Source organism: Terrapene carolina, unplaced genomic scaffold, assembly GCF_002925995.2.
Source record: "Terrapene carolina triunguis isolate 2854851 unplaced genomic scaffold, T_m_triunguis-2.0 Scaffold983, whole genome shotgun sequence".
NCBI lineage: Eukaryota > Metazoa > Chordata > Testudines > Emydidae > Terrapene > Terrapene triunguis.
This window is the reverse complement of record NW_020665334.1, coordinates 432,763-451,507: the sequence shown is the minus strand read 5'-3', so window position 1 is coordinate 451,507 and position 18,745 is coordinate 432,763. Positions and strand designations below refer to the sequence as shown.

Below are 18,745 nucleotides of genomic sequence, written 5' to 3'. Positions count from 1 at the left end.
TCTGTTTCAGCTTTCCCTTCTGTAAACAGGGATAATAATATTTACCTAATTCTTAAAGGTGCTGGCAGGATTAAAGTTTGTACAACACGTTGAGGATGTTAAATGCTATGTAAGTGCTAAGTATTAGATAACATTGTCCCCAGTGGGTGAAGAGATGATAATATTGAGTAGGAAAAGGCCTCCCCACCCTGAACCCATGTAGACTGCCCCTCCATAGATCTGACTAACAGTAGGGCAACACACATGCACCCTAGGCAAGTCGGTTGTTTTGATAAAACAGATTTTAATCAGGAAGCTGACAAAAATTTTTTCAGAGTTCAGCTCCCTCCCTAACTGCTGGCACTTCTGCCCCCATAGCCAGTTATGGCTAACTAACCAAACAGCATCATCTGAGCAACTGTTGCCAAAAAGCCATGGCTTCCACTGGAAAAAAAGGTCAAGCCACCCTTTTCCCACATATCTCTCCCCCACAGTCCATCATCACCCACAGAGAACAGGCTGAGCCTCGCTTTCACGTCCACTGAATGTTATTCTTTCAAATTAAGGAATCTTTTAAACAGATATTAAGAAGACCAGGATAATGTACTTTTGATCTAAGCAACATGGGATGATGCTGGAGTAAGCCGTAGTCTACAGAGACAACATCAGATACTTATCCACATCCCCTAAGCAATCATTTGGCTGATAGTCTGGAAATTGCTAGTGTTCTAAGGATTAAAAATCCTCCAGTGACTCAATCCCCATTTAAACCAGAAGCAGATTGCTGGAACAATCTGTTTCTACACCTAAACCAAATTTGTGTACCAAGTGTGCTATCATTCAAACTTAGAAAGTAGCCTTGTCTGGATTCAGGAGGTCTATCAATCGGATCGTTCAAAGGTCAGCTCCCTCTCTCACCCTAAAGTTTAGTCCAGTAAATGGGGTACAGGACATCAGGGCAAAATATATAAATCTAGTTTTGACAGGTTAGTCCATCTAAAGCAGCAACACTGTGTAAACGCACCTGGGAGGGCTGGAGGTAGAAAGATCAACCGTTCTCTCTCATCCCTCCAACCCTTTCACTAGTTCACAGGTGAAAATTACAACAATATACAAAAATTACAACACACCACACTGGTCTCAAGATAGTACATGGAATGTTTCTCCAATAACTTTAGAGCAGTAATAAAGCACTAAGATAGCTGCTCTTACACTTTGGGAAAGCAGTTTTACTACAGAAATTGAAGTCCACACACATGAAAACTGGAGCTGGACAAGGGAAAAAAACAGTTACTAACCTTTCCCTAACTATTGTTCTATGAGATGTGTTGCACATGTCCATTCCGATTTAGGTATGTGCACGCCCCGAGCACAGCTGTTGGAATTTTTTCCCCTATTGGTATCTGTCGGCTTGGCTCTAGAGCCGCTGGTACAAGGGGGCCCCTGCCGAGCCTGCACTCCTCAGTTTCTTCTTACCGACCACTCCGAGAGTGGGGCTGGTGGATGGGTCTTGGAATGGACATGTGCAACACATCTTGAAGAAAAACAGTTACGGAAAAGTTAGTAACCATTTTTTTCTTCTTTGAGTGTTTGCACATGTCCATTCTGATTTAGGTGACTCACAAGCTGTAGCATCGGAGGTGGGCTCTGAGTTGAGGGGCAAGCTGACTGTAGTACTGTTCTGCCGAATTGCACATGGTCTCTTGCCTGTTGAGTAATGGCATAATGAGCTGAAAATGTATGTACTGAGGACCAGGTTACTGCTCTGCAGATATCCTGAATGGGGACCTGAGTGAGAAAGGCCACTGATGAGGCCTGAGACCTTGTAGAATGAGCTGTGAAGTTCAGTGGAGGGGGAACGCCTGTGTGGTCATAGCAAGCTCTGATACAAGATGTTACCCATGACGAGATCCTCTGAACAGAAATGGGAAGACCTTTCATCCTTTTAGCTATCACCATGAAGAGCTGTGGGGTTTGTGCAATGGCTTGGTCCTTTCAATATAGAACGCCAAAGCCCACCTAACATCCAGAGAGTGCAAGCATTGTTCCTCCCCATTAATATGCGGTTTAGGGTAAAATACTGGCAAAAATATGGGTTGGTTGCAGTGAAACTGGGACCCCACCTTAGGAAGGAAGCTCAGGTGTGCACGTAACTGTGCCTTGTCCTTAAAGAAGACTGTATAAGGAGGTTCTGCAGTGAGGGCATGGCTCTCTGACACCCTCCTGGCCAATATGATTGCCACTAAGAAAGCTACCTTCCATGAAAGGTGAAGTAGTGAACATGTTGCTAGTGGCTCGAAGGGTGGTCCCATCAATTTTGAAAGGACAAGATTCAAATCCCATGGGGGGATTGGCTTCCTCACTTGAAGGAATATCCTCTCCAGGCCTTTAAGGAAGCAGATTACCGTCTTATGAGAAAAGACCGATCTATTGCCTATCTTCGGGTGGAACGCAGAGATGGCTGCCAGGAGGACCTTGATCGAGGAGAGGGCCAAGCCCTGCTCCTTCAGGGATAGAAGATAGTCCAAGATGAGTTGTAAGAGGGTTTCCAGAGGGGACATTCCACGTTGTGAAAACTGAAAGGAGAAACACTTCCACTTGGTGCAATAAGCAGCCCTTGTGGAGGGTTTCCTGCTGCCTAGGAGGACTTTATAGACCTGCTCCGAAAAGGCTCGCTCATTGGGATTTAGCCATGAAGACTCCATGCTTTCAGAAGCAAGGAGCCAAGATTTGGGTGGAGCAGATGCCTGTGGTCCTGGGAAATCAGGTCTGGGTGGAGCAGAAGTGTGACCGATGTCTCCACGGACAGTTGAACTAGCATTGTATACCAGTGCTGCCTGGGCCAAGCTGGAGCTATTAGGATGATTCGCGCCTGATCCTATCTGATTTTTGTCAGCATCACGTGAATCAATGGAGTGGGCAGAAAGGCATAACAGACCATGTCAGCAGGAAGGCATCTGTGATGGATCCTGGGCTATGACTCCTCAGGGAGCAGAACTGTTGACACTTCCTGTGGGCACGGTTAGCAAACAGATCTATCTGGAGATAACCCCACCGGCGGAAGATGTCCCACGTGACATTCGGGTGAAGGGACCACTTGTGGTGAGCGGAAAAGAACCTGCTGAGGTGATCTGCGAGGTGGTTCTGTACCCCAGGTAGATAAGAAGCCTACAGCTTGATTGCATGAATGATGCAGAAATCCCATAGACTGATTGCCTCCTGACACAGAGGGGATGAACAGGCCCCACCTTGCCTGTTGATGTAATACATGGCTCACGTATTGTCCATGAGAACTGAAACTGTCTTGTTTGTAATATGGGGCAGGAACATCTGGCAAGCTAGGCAGACCGCCCTGAGTTCCGATATTGATATGGAGCAATAGCTCCTCCTGTGACCATAGAACTTGTGTTCTGAGATGACTTAGATGGGCTCCCCAACCTCGCGCTGAGATGTCGGAGACCAGATGTGCAGATGGTTGGAGCCTTGCGAAGGGTACTCCCTTGCATAATACTCTGTGGTCCAGCAACCACTTGAGGGAGTCAAGGACCTGAGGCAACACAGTGAGGACCCTGTCCAGTTGGTGCCTGGACAGGGAGTACAACGAGCTCAGCCAAGCCTGGACAGGTCCGAGTCTCAGCCTTGTGTGTTGCATTACATATGAGCAGGAAGCCATGTGACCGAGAAGGCTTAAGCACAGTCTGACTGTTGTGATGGGGTGCGACTGAAGGGAACAACTAAATTGCCTGGAAACATTCGTCCGGGAGACAGACCTTTGCCAACGTCCAGTCTATAAGAGCTCCGATGAACTCTATTCTTTGAACAGGTGTTAGAGTTGACTTCTGTATGTTTATGACAAGGCCCAGCTCCAAGAAGGTTGACTGTATAAGGGCAATGTCGGACTGTACTTGTGCTGGGACTGGCCTTTGATGAGCTGGTCGTCCAAGTACGGGAAGACATGAACTCCTCTTTTCCTTAGGAACGCTGCTACCACTGCCATACATTTGGTAAACACCAGCCAGGCAGTTGAAAGGCCAAACGGGAGGCCAGTGAAGTGATAATGCCCCTGATTCACCACAAACTTCAGGAATCATTTGTGACCTTGGAATATTGAAATATGAAAATATTAGTCTTTCAAATCGAGGGAGGCATACCAGTCCCCTGGATCCAGCAACAGAATGATGGACGCCAAGGAGACCATGCAGAACATTAGCTTTTTGAGGTAACGATTGAGTTTGGTCAGGTCTAGGCTCGGCTTCAGGCCTCCCTTGGCTTTGGGAATCAGCAAGTAACTTGAATAGAACCCCTTTCCCCTTAGCTGACCTGGAACCTCTTCCATGGCTCCCATCCAAAGAAGGGATTGCACCTTCTGCTCTAGCAGAGGCTTGTCAGAAGGTTCCCTCAAGAGGGACCGGGAACTGGGGGGAGGGGTGCGGGAGAACGTAGAAAGAAACTGGAGGGTATACTCCATGTATTAAGAAGAGGGTCTGAAACATAAGGCCTTGTATCCGAGGCCTTAGGCCTGAACTAAAGTAACAGTCAAAACTTGCTGAAGCATAGTCAAGTTGTGAGCAAGAGGCAGGCCCTGCTCTCAGAATTTGGCAAGCACAGAGCTAATATTGCAAAAACGCATATTCCTAAGAGGTGCTGGGCACAGAGTACTCATGCAAGCACATTCCAGAAGGGTGGTACCAGAACACCTCGATACCAGCACATTACCCAAAGATAACAGGAACACACTGACCCATCCTAAAGATAAGGTCAGGATGACAGCACGATGGATAGAGATGTTTTGATCAAACCAACATATACAAGGCAATGGCTGGCACCCTGATATATCGGGGCAATATGTAATTTGTTTGTATTGGTGTATAAAGATGTATCTCAGAGGGAATGTCTTTGGCCAGCCTAGGGGGCAGTGGAATGTCCCACCATTGACTGAGCTGCATCCATTGTCATGGGCATGAATGTATTAGAGTCTGTGTGATACTAGCACCGTGCTTCGTCGACAATAAACCTGGCTGGGTACCTTCGTACCTTAACGGACTTTGTGGTCTTTGAGCAGTTCACTCGAGGTCTGCTGTGTCAACTGTCTGCACAGAGCTGGGACAGCACACAGGGAGAACAAACGCAGCCGAACATCTAACCACACCCTGATTCTACTGTGTTTAAAACCCAGCGGTCAGAAGTAACCCATTTCCAGGACTTGAGGAAGTGGGTAAGGCAGTCGGAAAAGATGGGGAATAGATCCTGAGATTGGGGGGTTGGTATGTCATCCTCGAGAACCTTGTCAAAACGAGTGTCTCAAGTTGCCTGAGCGGCGTAGGCCCAATTGAGAAGGTCCGGTGGCGGCGGAGGTGGTCTGCAACTGAATCCTCTACTCCTTCCCCTCCTCTGGTCATGGCTAGGCTGCTGGGCGTAATAGCGCTTAACTGCTGGGGTCTGTATTGCCTTCTAGGCTGAGACGGGTTATGCAGCCCTAGAGATTTTAATGTGGCCCTAGAATCTTTAAGGCTGTGAAGCCTAGTGTCTGTTTGCTCTGAAAAGAGCAAAGAACCTTCAAAGGGCAAGTCCTGCAGTGTCTGCTGGATCTCCTGAGGAAAGCCAGCTTCTTGGAACCAAGAGCTCCTTCTCATGGTAACCACGGTGGCCATGAATCTAGCTGCAGAATCAGCAGCATCCAAGGCCACTTGCAGTCTTGCCATTGTCCACCAGAGCTGAAAATGCCTGCTGGTTGTCTTGAGGGAGTTTCGCTCTAAATCTGTCCATTGACTCCCACATGTTAAAGTCATAGCGATCCAGCAATGCTTGCTGGGTCGCTATGCAAAGTTGGAGGCCCCCCACCATTGAGTATGCTTTTCTGCCGAGTAAGTCTAACTTCTTTGGTTCCTTTGCTCTCCGCGCATGACCCATCTGTCCTTGCCGGTCCCTCTCGTTGGCCGCCACCACCACGAGAGATCCTGGCGGGGGATGAGAAAGTAAGAATTCACAGCCCTGAGCTGGAATGAAATATTTGTGCTCCGTTCTCTTGGTTGTCGGTGAGAGGGAGGCAGGTGTCTGACACAGGACCTTAATCGGCTTCATTATCGCCTCATCGCAGTGGCAGAGTGACTTTTGCAGGCACTGATGCTAAATAAAATAGCCACCCGCTTTAGCAAGTCTTGGGGGGGCCCTTAAATCATCTTGAGGGTGGGGAAGCCCTCTTCGCTATAAGATTGTCATCCAGTGAAGAGGAGGATGTGACATTCTATACTTTGGGGGAGCGTGCTGTAACCCCCATATTCCTCATTTTTATATAATCGTGATCTTACATATAAAGCATGCCTTGTAAGGTATCAGGGGAAAGGTTATGATCTGCTGAAAGTCATTTCTCTATCCATATATGTATATCATTAATGCATATGAAGTTATGAGAATTGTGTAGTATGGTTGTCACTAAAACATGCTGTAAGTTGGGGGAATCAGCCAGATATTAGCTCCCCAGAGGCGACAGCAAGGAAAGTAAGCAATGCCCAGGCGGGGTATCAAACAACCCATCAACATCTGTGTCCAGCAAGGGAGCTACACTGCAATGACTCACCTGCATGAGGCCACACCCAGGGAATTGCTCAACCTTGCTTGGAGAGACTCAGTAATGCTCACCTGACTCTGAAAGGGGGAGGGGGGGGCGCAAAGCCAAGGGGGAGGAAAGGACACGAGAAAAGAAGAGATGTTTGCCATGCTCTTCCTCTCTCTTCCACCTACATCTACAGACACCACACCAAGTGACTGAAGCGCTGATCAAAAGGGAGAGCATGACTGAAGAGCAACCAGCCAGCCTGTGGTGAGAAGCATCTAAGTTTGTAAGGACATTGAAAGTGTTAAGATCAGCTTAGAATGCGTTTTGCTTTTATTTCATTGGACCAAATCTGACTTGTTCTGCTTTGACTTATAATCACTTAAAATCTATCTTTATAGTTAAATCTGTTTGTTTATTCTACCTGAAGCAGTGCGTTTGGTTTGAAGCATGTCAGAGGCTCCCCTTGGGAGAACAAGCCTGGTACATATCAATTTCTTTGTTAAATTGACGAACTCATAAGCTTGCAGTGTCCAGCGGGTATAACTGGACACTGCAAGACGGAGGTTCCTAGGGTTGTGTCTGGGACCGGAGATATTGGCTAGTGTCATTCAGTTACAAGTAGCTGGGAGCAGCTTACATGCCAGAGACTGTGCATGGACAGCCCAGGAGTGGGAGTTCTCACAGCAGAGCAAGGTGAGGCTGGCTCCCAGAGCCAAGGATTGGAGTGACCTCGCAGATCACCGGTCCAGATAACACCAGAGAGGAATGTCACAGAGGAAGAGGCATGAAAAGCTGTTCTTTCTTCCATCGCCTCCTCTACTCAGGATGCCTGAGCCTACTGTTCGGTACCAGTTACAGAACCGGGCTGCACGTCAGGGTCTGTACCGGGTTGCATGCCGAGCCCTGTGCCATGTTTGGTACCAGGTGCAGCTCCTCCCTTGGTACTGGTCGGTTCCAGCGTCTCTCGTTGCTGTGGTGCCACAGTCTCCAACCGGACCAAGAAAGAACTCCGCAAACTGGCGCCCTGGCCTGGAGGAAGCCCATGCGTTCCAGAATCGTCATTGCATGGGATTCATCCCCCATGGGCCCACAGGCCAGGTGTTCTGCACCGTCATCGCCACTGTAGCTCTGGAAGCCACCGATGGTCATGGGGAGCGGTGGCTGTAGCGCCGATGGTTCTGTAGCGGTGGCTGTAGCGCCGATGGTCCGGAATAGGTGCCTGAATCCGACCCCGGGAAGGAAGAGGCATAGGAAGTGTGGTCCCCACAGCATTGCCGACCCTCCTGGTGCCGGAAGGTGGAGGGGAGGCAATCAGAGGTGGTTTCCTCCTAGAGAAGGGTCTTGGCACCAGTCTCTCAATGGTGGAAACCTCAGTGTTTCCTGGTGCTGCCAGGGGATCCTGGTACTGGCAGAGTCAAAAGGTCCCTGGCTGCCGCATATGCCTTTGGCATTGAAGGGACCGTGAATTGGTTGGCGCAGTGCTGGCTGGAGTGCAGCTCCTTTTGCGGAGTCTGTGGCACCGGCATGGTCGTTGGGGCTGGTTGCCATTGTGGGAGCGCAACCCATCCCGGGTCTCGCTCCATCCCTATCTCCCTTGCTGCTGCTCTCTGGCGCCGGTGGGCAGCTCTTGTTGTGGTGCCTGCAGTGCCTCTTCTTCGGGGAATGGTGCTGCGGCCCTCTAGCAGTTGGCAGTACACTCTGCACAGATGCTGATGTGCTCAGCGTCGAGTCTGATCTCGGTTCCGAGGCGGGTCTCAGCGTGGCCTCCATAATTAAATGGAGATATCCTATCTCCTAGAACTGGAAGGGACCTTGAAAGGTCATCGAGTCCAGCCCCCTGCCTTCACTAGCAGGACCAAGTACTGATTTTTCCCCAGATCCCTAAGTGGCCCCCTCAAGGATTGAACTCACAACCCTGGGTTTAGCAGGCCAATGCTCAAACCACTGAGCGAGGACTTTAAGTCTCGCTGCCCAGTCCTTCTATGTTCTGGGTTTGAATTCCTGACAAATCTGGAAGAGGTCTTTTCTATGGCCTTTTCCCAAGCACTTGAGACAACTCAAGTGTGGGTCACTGTTGGGCATAGGCTTCCCACAGAAGCACGCCTTAAACCCCGGGGACCAAGGCATGCCCTGGTGCCAGGGGCCGGGACCTCCTCTCCAGACACGGAGAGGTGCCCTGCTAGCCTTAACTTGCTAAGAATCTACTAAAACTACTAATTTTAAAACACTACAACTAACTATAGATAACTATACACAAATAGCCGATTAAGGACAACCACCAAAAACTTTTTGCCAAGGCAAAGAAAGGGGAGTTCCGAACAGTCATCACGGGTGTAAGAAGGAACTGAGGAGTGAGGGATCGGCAGGGCCCTCTTATACTGACACTATGAGTGTGTGGCACGAGGGGGTTCTAAAGCTGAGTTGACAGATACCACTAGAGGAAACATTTCTGACAGCTGTGCTCGGGGCACGCACACACCTAAATAGGAATGGACATGTGCAAGCACTAGAATAAGAAGAGGAATTAAGGTTTGTAATTTTTCTGAGAGAGAGGGCTATACAAAATATGGGAATATACTCAAAATGAGAACAAGAGCAAATATAACGAGCAAATATCTATACCCTGAAGGGGGTTTTGTATCATTCCATGGAAATGTTGAAAAAATCTAACCCCTACTATTCCATCTCTTGCTCATTAATGAAGAGGTGATGGCTCATTTCGATTCTGAACACATTTGGCTTACTGTAAGTATTTTTCTCCTCCCAACTATACAGAATGAACTCTTTCAAGGGGAATTTTCTTTTCCCTGTCACAATTGACACTATCTAAAATTAGATGTGTAAAGTGACATGATCTCATTCGTTGACTCAACTAAAAGCTGTTGGTCTGCAGTAATTCTGAAATCAGACGCAATTCTGATACATATTAGCAATATGCACTTTTGCCTAGAAACTCAGAAGTTGCTTTTCACATCCAAATCATCTTCAAAATTCTCCTCTTGTTTATGCAGGTACATGTGTTAATCCATCCTTCAACATTTTCCTCTCCCGTCTTCCCACCCCAGACCTTCCAGGCTAAACCCTCAGGAACCCTAAACCCTAAATCTGAGGAAGAATGCTGCCAGCTAATAAGACAGATTTTTCATGCCCACATTTTCTGTATCTCTCAACTCCCTTCATCCCATGAGAGGGGGACATACAAGGAGTATTTACAAAAGCCTCATAACACTGGTGCTTGTCCATTACTTAAAAGTGTATTGGAGCCATGTGTGGTATATCAGGATATCTAACATAATTCATCCAGCACTGTTGTAAGAAGTTACATATAGAGGTATTTACAGACACTAGATTGAAACCAAGCTAACTTTCAATTCATTTATCAAGTTCCCATATAGGAGAGGTGAATGAAACATAGAGCAAAGAAATGTAGGCCTAGTCTACACTAAAAAACATTTACCAGGATAGTTATACTGGCAAACTCTCCTAGCATAGTTGCAGTTTTTGCTGGTATAGATTACACTGGTTCCTCCAATGAAATATGCTATACCAGCAAGAGCAGTTTTTTTGCCAGCATAACTGCATCTACTCTAGGGCTTTTGTCGGTATAGAAATGTTGTAAAAAACTCACCTCACACTCTCATTACTATACTGGCAAAAGTTTCTAGTGTAGACCTGGCCTAACACTGTATGCCAAGTAGTTCAAGGGTAAATCAAGTGTAAATGGGATGGGTCTTGCTGCCTCTGGTTCCTTACTTCCTATTTACCAGGCAATGGGAGTGTTCAGTGCAAATTCAATTACTGTGAAGTATGTTTACTTCACCAGCAAACAAAGTAATGGGAGAAGATATGATTTCAAAGAGAAAAGTAGTAGAGTTTTTGTTTTCAGCTGAAGCCCAGATACAGAGAGCTGGGCCTCGGAATCATGAAAGCTGAAAAGAGTGAAGCACAAACAAGAGATTTATGGCTAAGATATACTATTCAATAGCTGGAAGAATTGATAACAAAACCAAACAAGATTAAAAAAGAAGGGCATTGTTATCTGATATCAGCTTTTAAAATAGCAATTGTTAAATTGCTTCCCAACTCTTACGAACACAGTGGGCTTCATTTCAAAGACTTATATCCATATATCTGAAGTGAAACAGGTTTTAGTGGCACCAAAACCAGCTAGACTTCTAGACCCACTTTTCAATGGGGGCTGCTTAACAGCAAGATTTGTAGAGGATATCTAAAACTTGAGACAAAACTCAAAGGTAAGACAGGACTAGTGCAATTCACAATTCAATGTCCAAAAGAAGCTGAATTTGAGAGATTTGCACATGAATGCTATTAAAATAACCCCTTCGAACCATATGCTTCTCCACTGCTCAGAAGCCTCCTGAGGTTTGTGCATGATTTTTTTTTTTTTTTTTTTTTAAAGGTAAGTCTGTTTGCTTATGAGGGAGAAAATATTGTCAAGAAACAGGAGGGGCTTTGACTGCCACATCCAGAGCTCGCAGACCCAGTTTTATGCATTTAGCAGGGCAAAGTGGCCTGGATTCAATCATGGCTATACAGTTGGACATTTGAAAACAGCTTAGACAGACAGATTAATTGCATTTAACTGCTCAGAAGCTAAACAGCTCAAATCACTATCTGTAAGCATATTACTCAGCCAATTTTTAATACATTTATGTGGCTCTTGCTATACACCAAAAACTCCAGATGTGTCTTTGGAGATGCCTGGAACTGCTCCTATGATTGTCCAAAGACATCCAAATTGGAACTATTAAAAAAAGGAAGGAAGGGTCCTGAGTTTAGGGAGACTGCTCAGTTAACATATGCAAAAGATTTGAGAGATCTGAAACACAAAGGAGATACAGTTGCCCTCATACTTGAAACCACCCTACCTGTAACATTAGTGAAGCAGGAAGAACGGAAAATGAGATTCACAAGCAACTGAATTTTCAGATGAAGAAGTCTACCTGATCCTAGAGTACTGTTAAGGTGGTAAGCAGTGAGGAATGAAATTGACATTTGGGGGGAGCTATTCTCATCTCCACAAATGCTCAACTACTATTATATACTAGGAAGTTAAGCCTATGGATAGGAGAAGAATAGAGTTGTAGCACATGAATGAGGCAGCAGAAGCAACTTATGCATCCTTGATGAGCCAATAGTAAGATAATCATGCAACTAAACAGGCCTTGATTAGCAAGGGGAAGGAAACCAACTAATAAGAAAAGAACCCAAAGGAGGCATTAGCAAGTTCTGGATAAATTGAAAGGAAATCTCCCTACTAATAAAAGATAAAAACAAGAATAAGATATTTACAAATCCTGATGACCGTAGATTTTTGCTGGCCCATTTATACAATTTACTTTAGAGTTCATTAAGGACTTGTCTACACAGGGAAATTGACCCACGGCCAATGGGAGCTTCAGGGGTGGTACCCAAAGACAGGGCAGCGCACAGCAGAGCCGCCTGCCCCATCCCACCCCACCCCACCTGCAGGAGCCACTGCCGGACATGCTGGACACTTCTGGGAGCGGCGCGGGGCCAGGGCAGCCAGGGAGTCTGCCTTAGCCCCGCTGCATGCCACTGCCACCCCAGAGCCGCTCGAGGTAAGCGGCGCTGGCCAGAGCCTGCATCCCAAACCTCTTCTGCACCCCGCACTCCCTCCCGCACCCCAACCCCCCGCCCTGAGCCCCCTCCCACCCCCCCTCCCGCACCCCACCCCCCTGCCCTGAGCCCCCTCCCACACCCCCTCCCGCACCCCAACCCCCTGCCCCAGTCCTACATTCATGGCCCGGCATACAATTTCCCCACCCAGATATGGCCCTTCAGTGGACATGAAGAATAATTGATCACCACCCTTTTTATAACAACCATTAATACAGTGGTTCTCAAACTTTTGTACTGGTGACCCCTTTCACATAGCAAGCCTCTCAGTGTGACCCCCCCCTTATAAATTAAAAACACTTTTAAATATATTTACCATTATAAATCCTGGAGGCAAAGTGGGGTTTGGGATTGGGGCTGAAAGCTCGCGACGCCCCATGTAATAACCCACGAGCCCCTGAGGGGTCCCAACCCCCAGTTTGAGAACCCCTGCATTAATATATCTGAATACTTATCAGTCTTTTTTCAAGACAATATATGCCCAATTTTTTTAACCTTTCCTCATGATAACAGGTTTAGAAAACCTGACATTTTTGTTGCTTTCCTCTGGGATCTCTCCCCAAACACAGCCACCCCCAGCTCCACCCATACACAGCCCCCCTCTGGCCACCCCCCTATACACAGCCCCCCCTCTGACCACCCCCAGCTCCCCCCAAACACAACTTCCCTCCGACCACCCCCAGCTCCCCCCATACACAGCCCACCCTCTGGGTCCCCCCCAAACACAGCCACCCCCAGCTCCCCCCAAACACAGCCCCTGTCTCTGGCTCCCACTCAAACATAGTCCCCCCTCCGGTCATCCCCCAAACACAGCCCCCCTCCGGCCACCCCCAGCTCCTCCGTTACACAGCCCCCCTCCGGCCACCCCCAGCTCCTCCGTTACACAGCCACCCTCCAGCCACCCCCAGCTCCCCCCAAACACAGCCCCCGCCTCTGGCTCCCACTCAAACACAGTCCCCACTCCAGCCACCCCCCAAACACAGCCCCTCTCCGGCCACCCCCCAAGTCCCCCCAAACACAGCTCCCCTCCGACCACCCCCAGCTCCCCCCAAACACAGCCCCTCTCCGGCCACCCCCCCCAGCGGCCCCCCCACAGCCCCCTTCCGACCACCCCCAGCTCCCCCATAACACAGCCCCTCTCCGGCCACTCCCAGCTCCCCCATAACACAGCTCCCCTCCGACCACCCCCAACTCCCCCCCTGCACTTTCAAGTCACCTGCCAGGCAGCCTCGAAAGCACAGACGGGACCCTCCCGACAACGGCTCCACCCCGCCTCCCGCGGGGGCCCGCCCAGGAGAGGAGCCTGCGAACCATCGAGAGCTGCTGCCAGAGCGGTACTAGAGGGTGAAAGGAGGCCTCCTAACCATAGAATATGCGGCTTCCGAACAGAGCGGCGTGGCACCGTCCTAACCATAGAGAGCGCGGGCTCCGGACAGAGCAGCTGTAAGCTGGCGGGGGAGGTCTCCTGACTACAGCAAGGGACCCTGTCCAGTGGTGGGGAGTCCTCTTAACCACAGAGAGCGCTGCCGCCTGTTTCCTGTACAAAGGAAAGCGGGTCTCCCCGCCCATGGGGGGGTACATGTGGGCTCCGTGGAGTCAGCCTTGCGTGGCAGGGCCACATTCCAGTATAGTGGTTTCTGTGTCACACATGGCCATGCCATGTTCCTGTGTCATGGCATTTGTATCACATGTGAAGTTGGCATGACCTCACATCACAGTAGGGTGACCAGACAATAAATGTGAAAAATCGGGGTAGGGGGTAATAGGAGCCTGTATAAGAAAAAGACCCAAAAATTGGGACTGTCCCTATAAAATCGGGACATCTGGTCACCCTACATCACAGTGACACATGTAGGGTTGCCAGGTGTCTGGTTTTCTACCTGGTCAAAAAGGGTCCCTGATGGCTCTGGTCACCACCACTGACCAGGCCGTTAAAAGTCTGGTTGGCAGTGCAGAGGGACTAAGGCAGGTTCCAGGAAGCAGCAGCGTGTCCCTTCTCTGCCTCAGGGCAGCCAGGTGGCTCTGTGTGCTGCCCCCATCTTAAATGCCAGCTCCACAGCTTGCATTGGCTGGGAACTGTGGCCAATGGGAGCTGTGGGGGCAATGTCCATGGACAGGGCAGTGTGAAGAGCTGCCTGGCTGTACCTCTGTGTAGGATCTGGAGGAAGGACATGCTGCTGCTCCTTCTGGGAGCCACCTGAGGTAAGCACCAGCCAGAGCTTGCACCCCGACCCCTCCTGTCCTCGGAACCCCTTGGTCCCAGCCTGGAACACCCACCTAACCCCAAACCCCTCATAGAGTCATAGAATATCAGGGTTGGAAGGGATCTCAGGAGGTCATCTAGTCCAACCCCCTGCTCAAAGCAGGACCAATCCCCAATGAAATCCCCAAATGGCCCCCTCAAGGATTGAACTCACAACGCTGGATTTAGCAGGCTAATGCTCAAACCAATGAGCTATCCCCCCCCCCCCAGCCTGCACCCCCAGCCGGAGCCCTCATACCCCCCCCCACGCCAGCCCCCTGCATGAGCCTGGAACCCCTCCTGTACTCTGAATACCCCAGCCCCCTCCTGCATCCCAGAGCCCACACCCCCAGCCAGAGCCCTCATCCCCCTGTTCCTGAACTCCCTGCCCCAGCCCTGATCCCTCTCCCGCCCTCCGAACTCCTCAGTCCCAGCTCAGAGCACACTCCTGCACCCCAAATCCCTCATCCCCAGCCCCACCCCACAGCCCACATCCACCCCCCTTCCGCCTCCCAACCCACTGCATCAGCCCAGAGCCCCCTTCCACACCCTGAAGTCCTCCTTTCTGGCCCCACCCCAGAGCTTGCACCCCCAGCCGGAGCCCTCACCCCCTCTTGCACCACAATCCCCTGAGCCTGCCCAGTGAAAATGAGCGAGTGAGTGAGGGCAGGGAGACTGAGCAACAGAGGGAAGGGGGATGGAGTGAGTGGGGCATCCCCCCTCTCTTTGGCCCCACCCCTGCCCTGCACTCACTCCACCCCTGGGCTCCAGGGTAAGGCCAGAAATGAGGAGTTCAGGGTGTGGGAGCGGGCTCTGGGTCGAGGAAGTGGGTTGGGATGTGGAAGGGGGTGAGGGCTCCAGCTGGGGGTGTGGGCTCTGGGATGGGGCTGGGGGGTTTGGGGTGCAGGAGGGGGCTCCAGGCTGGGGAGTGGAGCCGAGGGGTTTGGGGGCTTTGGGGAGTGGGTACGGCTCTGGGCTGGGGGTCTGGGTTCTGGGGTGGGGCCAGAAATGAATGTTTCAGGGTGCGGGAGAGGGCTCCAGGCTGGGGCAAGGGGGTGGGTGAAGGCTCTGGCTGAGCATGTGGGCTCTGGTGTGGGGCCAGGGATGAGGGATTTGGGGTGCAGGAGGGTGCTTCAAGCTGGGGCTGAGGGGTTCAGAGGGTGGGATGGAAATCAGGGCTGGGATAGGGGGTTGGGGTGCGGAGAGAGTGAGGGCTCTGGGTGGGGGGCTCTGGGGTGGGGCCGGGGATGAGGGGGTTGGGGTGCAGGAGGGTGCTCTGGGCTGGGACCGAGGGGTTCAGAGAGTGGGAGAGAGATCTGGGCTGGGGCAGGGGGCTGGAGTGCAGGTTCCAGGCGGTGCTTACCTCAAGCAGCTCCCGGAAGCAGCAGCATGTCCTATCTCCGTCTCCTATGCGGAGGCGCAGCCCCCACAGCTCCCATTGGCAGCTGGCACTTGGGGCAGGGGCATCGTGCGGCATCCCGTGGCTTCCCCTACGTCTAGGCGCAGAAGAGGGGACATGCCACTGCTTCCAGAAGTTGCACAGAGCCATGGCAGGCTCTCTGCCTGCTTTAGCCCCGCTGTGCTGCCGACTGGACTTTTAGCGCCCCGGTCAGCGGTGCTGATTGGAGCCGCCATACTCCCTTTTCAACCGGGCGTTCCAGTCGAAAACTAGACACCTGGCAACCCTATCACTGGCACCCCACCTCCACATCACAGTGTTTGTATCACATGACAGTGCAGTGTTGCTCTGATAACAGCAAATAATTAAGCAATCAATTTGCAGACACCTAGAAGATAATAGGTGATAAGTAACAGTCAGCATGGATTTGCTAAGAAGAAATGTCAAACCATAACTGGTTGGAAAACTGTTTCCAGAGAGTAGTTATCAGTGGTTCACAGTCAAGCAGGAAGGGCATATCAAGTGGGGTCCCATAGGGATCAGTCCTGTGTCTGGTTCTGTTCAATATCTGCAGCAATGATTTAGATAATGGCATAGGGAGTACACTTATAAAGTTTGCGGATGATACCAAGCTGTGAGGGGTTGCAAGTGCTTTGGAGGATAGGATTAAAATTCAAAATGATTTGGACAAATGGGAGAAATGTTCTGAAGTAAATAGGATGAAATTCAATAAGGACAAATGCAAAGTACTCCACTAAGGAAGGAACAATCAGTTGACCACAAACAGAATGGGAAATGTCTGCCTAGGAAGGAGTGCAAAAAGGGATCTGGGTCTCATAGTGGATCACAAGCTAAATACGAGTCAACAGTGTTACAGTGTTGCAAAAAACATGAACATCATTCCAGGATGTATCAGCAGGAGTGTTGTAAGCAAGACACAAGAAGTAATTCTTCTTCTCTACTCTGTGCTGATAAGGCCTCAGCTGCAGTATTGTGTCCAGTTCTGGGCACCACATTTCAAGAAGGATGTGGACAAATTGGAGAAAGTCCAGAGAAGAGTAACAAAAATGATTAAAGGTCTAGAAAACATGACCTCTGAGGGAAGATTGGAAAAATTGGGTTTGTTTAGTCTGGAGAAGAGAAGACATGGGCGGCAGGTATAAGAGGCTTGGTGAGGCTTAGCCTCCTCACACAGGGCAAGAAATACCAGATGCAGGTGTGCCAGTCTGCTGCCTTTGGAGTGCCACCGCTGGAAGTTCCGGAGAACCAAGGAGGCCAGTGGCATCTGGACCAGGGTCCTTCCTGTGCTCCGCCCCTGCTCTGTCCTGATGCCCTGCCCATGCTGTGCCTCTTCTTCCCAAGGCCTGTCCTCACTCCACCTCTTCTCGCCCTAACTCTGCCTCTTTCCACCCTCGTTCCACCTCTTCCCCCCGAGGACCCTGCCTGCCACTCGCTCCTCTCTGCCCCCTTTCCCCCCATCGCTCACCCTTAAGGCAGGAGAGGGCAGAAGAGAGTGAGCGGTGGGGGCCTTGGAGGAGGGGGCGGAGATGTGCAAGTGACAGGTGGCGGGGGCCTCGGAGGAGGGGGCCGAGAGGACCGAGTGGCAGGGGGGCTTCGGGGGAGGGGTGGAGAGGAGCGAGTGGCTGGGGGGCTTCGGGGGAGGAGAGGAGTGGGGGAGGGAGCCTCAGGGGTGGGGGCAGAGAGAAGTGAGTGGTGGGAGGTGGCCTGGAGGGAAGGGGTGGAGAGGAGTGAGCAGTGGGTGGGCGGGGCCTTGGGGGAAGAGGCAGAGTGGGGGAGGGACGCAGACCCTCCACCTGCCCTGGGCCAGATGGGAAGCCCAGGGGGCTGCTTTCGTGCCCCCCCAGGGCAGCTTCCTGTCGTGGTGTTTGTCTTTGATGACAGCACTGGCTCCCTGTGTCGCATGTGACAGTGCCACATCCCCACATCATGGTATTTGCATTATGTCACATGGCAGAATGTACAGTAAGGGTCCAATGTACATCAAACTCTCCTAAACCTCTTGCAGGCTGAGTTTAAGACAGTCCTACACCCTTCCTCATTTGCCAATCATCTCTGCATGTTTACATAACCATGGAGACATTTAGATCATTTAGACATTTAGGTCTTGCAGGTGGATTTTGTAGTAAATTGCTACACTTCTCAGTCTGCAAACTGAAGAGCATATGACTGTGAAAAGAACAATTATTTATTTAAAGTCTTGGGGAAGTATTCAGGTAAGGGAGAAAAGCAGATGTAGTGCCAACCTTAGCTTCAGTAAGAGAAAGAAGGATGATTTGTGACTAGATGATCTAACAGGTTTTTTCCATCTCTAGATTCTTTGGCCAAATTCAGACCGGTTATGACTGGGCACAACTTAGCTGAATGTAATAATCTGTGTATCACATATCAAAGGGAGAGGTGGCATGTAGAAGACCATTATAGTATCAAAGGATCTCAGCATTTCTTTATTCTGGGTTCCCATTTATTCTGGGTTCCCATTGTTTCAGATTATAAATAGGTAAGAGATTGTATGATGCATCAGGGAGAGGTTCCTTCATATAGCACTTACGTGCCTGTTAGGGTTACCAGATGTCCCGATTTTATAGGGACAGTCCCGATTTTTGGGTCTTTTTCTTATATAGGCTCCTATTACCCCCCAGCCCCTGTCCCGATTTTTCACACTTACGTACCTTATGACTGGTTGAGGACACAGCTCTCACATTTTTAAAATGGTCCAAGCTCAGCAATTCCTCCCATTTCTCAACATATTGCAGCATGAATAAGAATGCTTGTACTGGCCTGTTCTGTGAATATAGCGACAGCTTTAATCTCCAGGCAGGGCCGGCTCCAGGCACCAGGCACCCAAGCTGGTGCTTGGGGCGGCACCTGGAGGGGGGCGGCGGCGCGG

At 50.2% G+C, this 18,745-nt stretch overlaps 1 protein-coding gene across 1 annotated transcript in view; it reads right to left on the bottom strand.

The window, feature by feature from the left end:
- The window catches only part of TMLHE (trimethyllysine hydroxylase, epsilon), a 38,568-nt gene extending 25,060 nt beyond the window's left edge, over positions 1–13,508 (bottom strand). Inside the window, 1 exon segment of the mRNA XM_024199091.2 lies at positions 13,413–13,508. The gene's annotated coding sequence lies outside the window, so the exon portion shown is untranslated.
- Between the last annotated feature and the right edge of the window lie 5,237 nt (positions 13,509–18,745).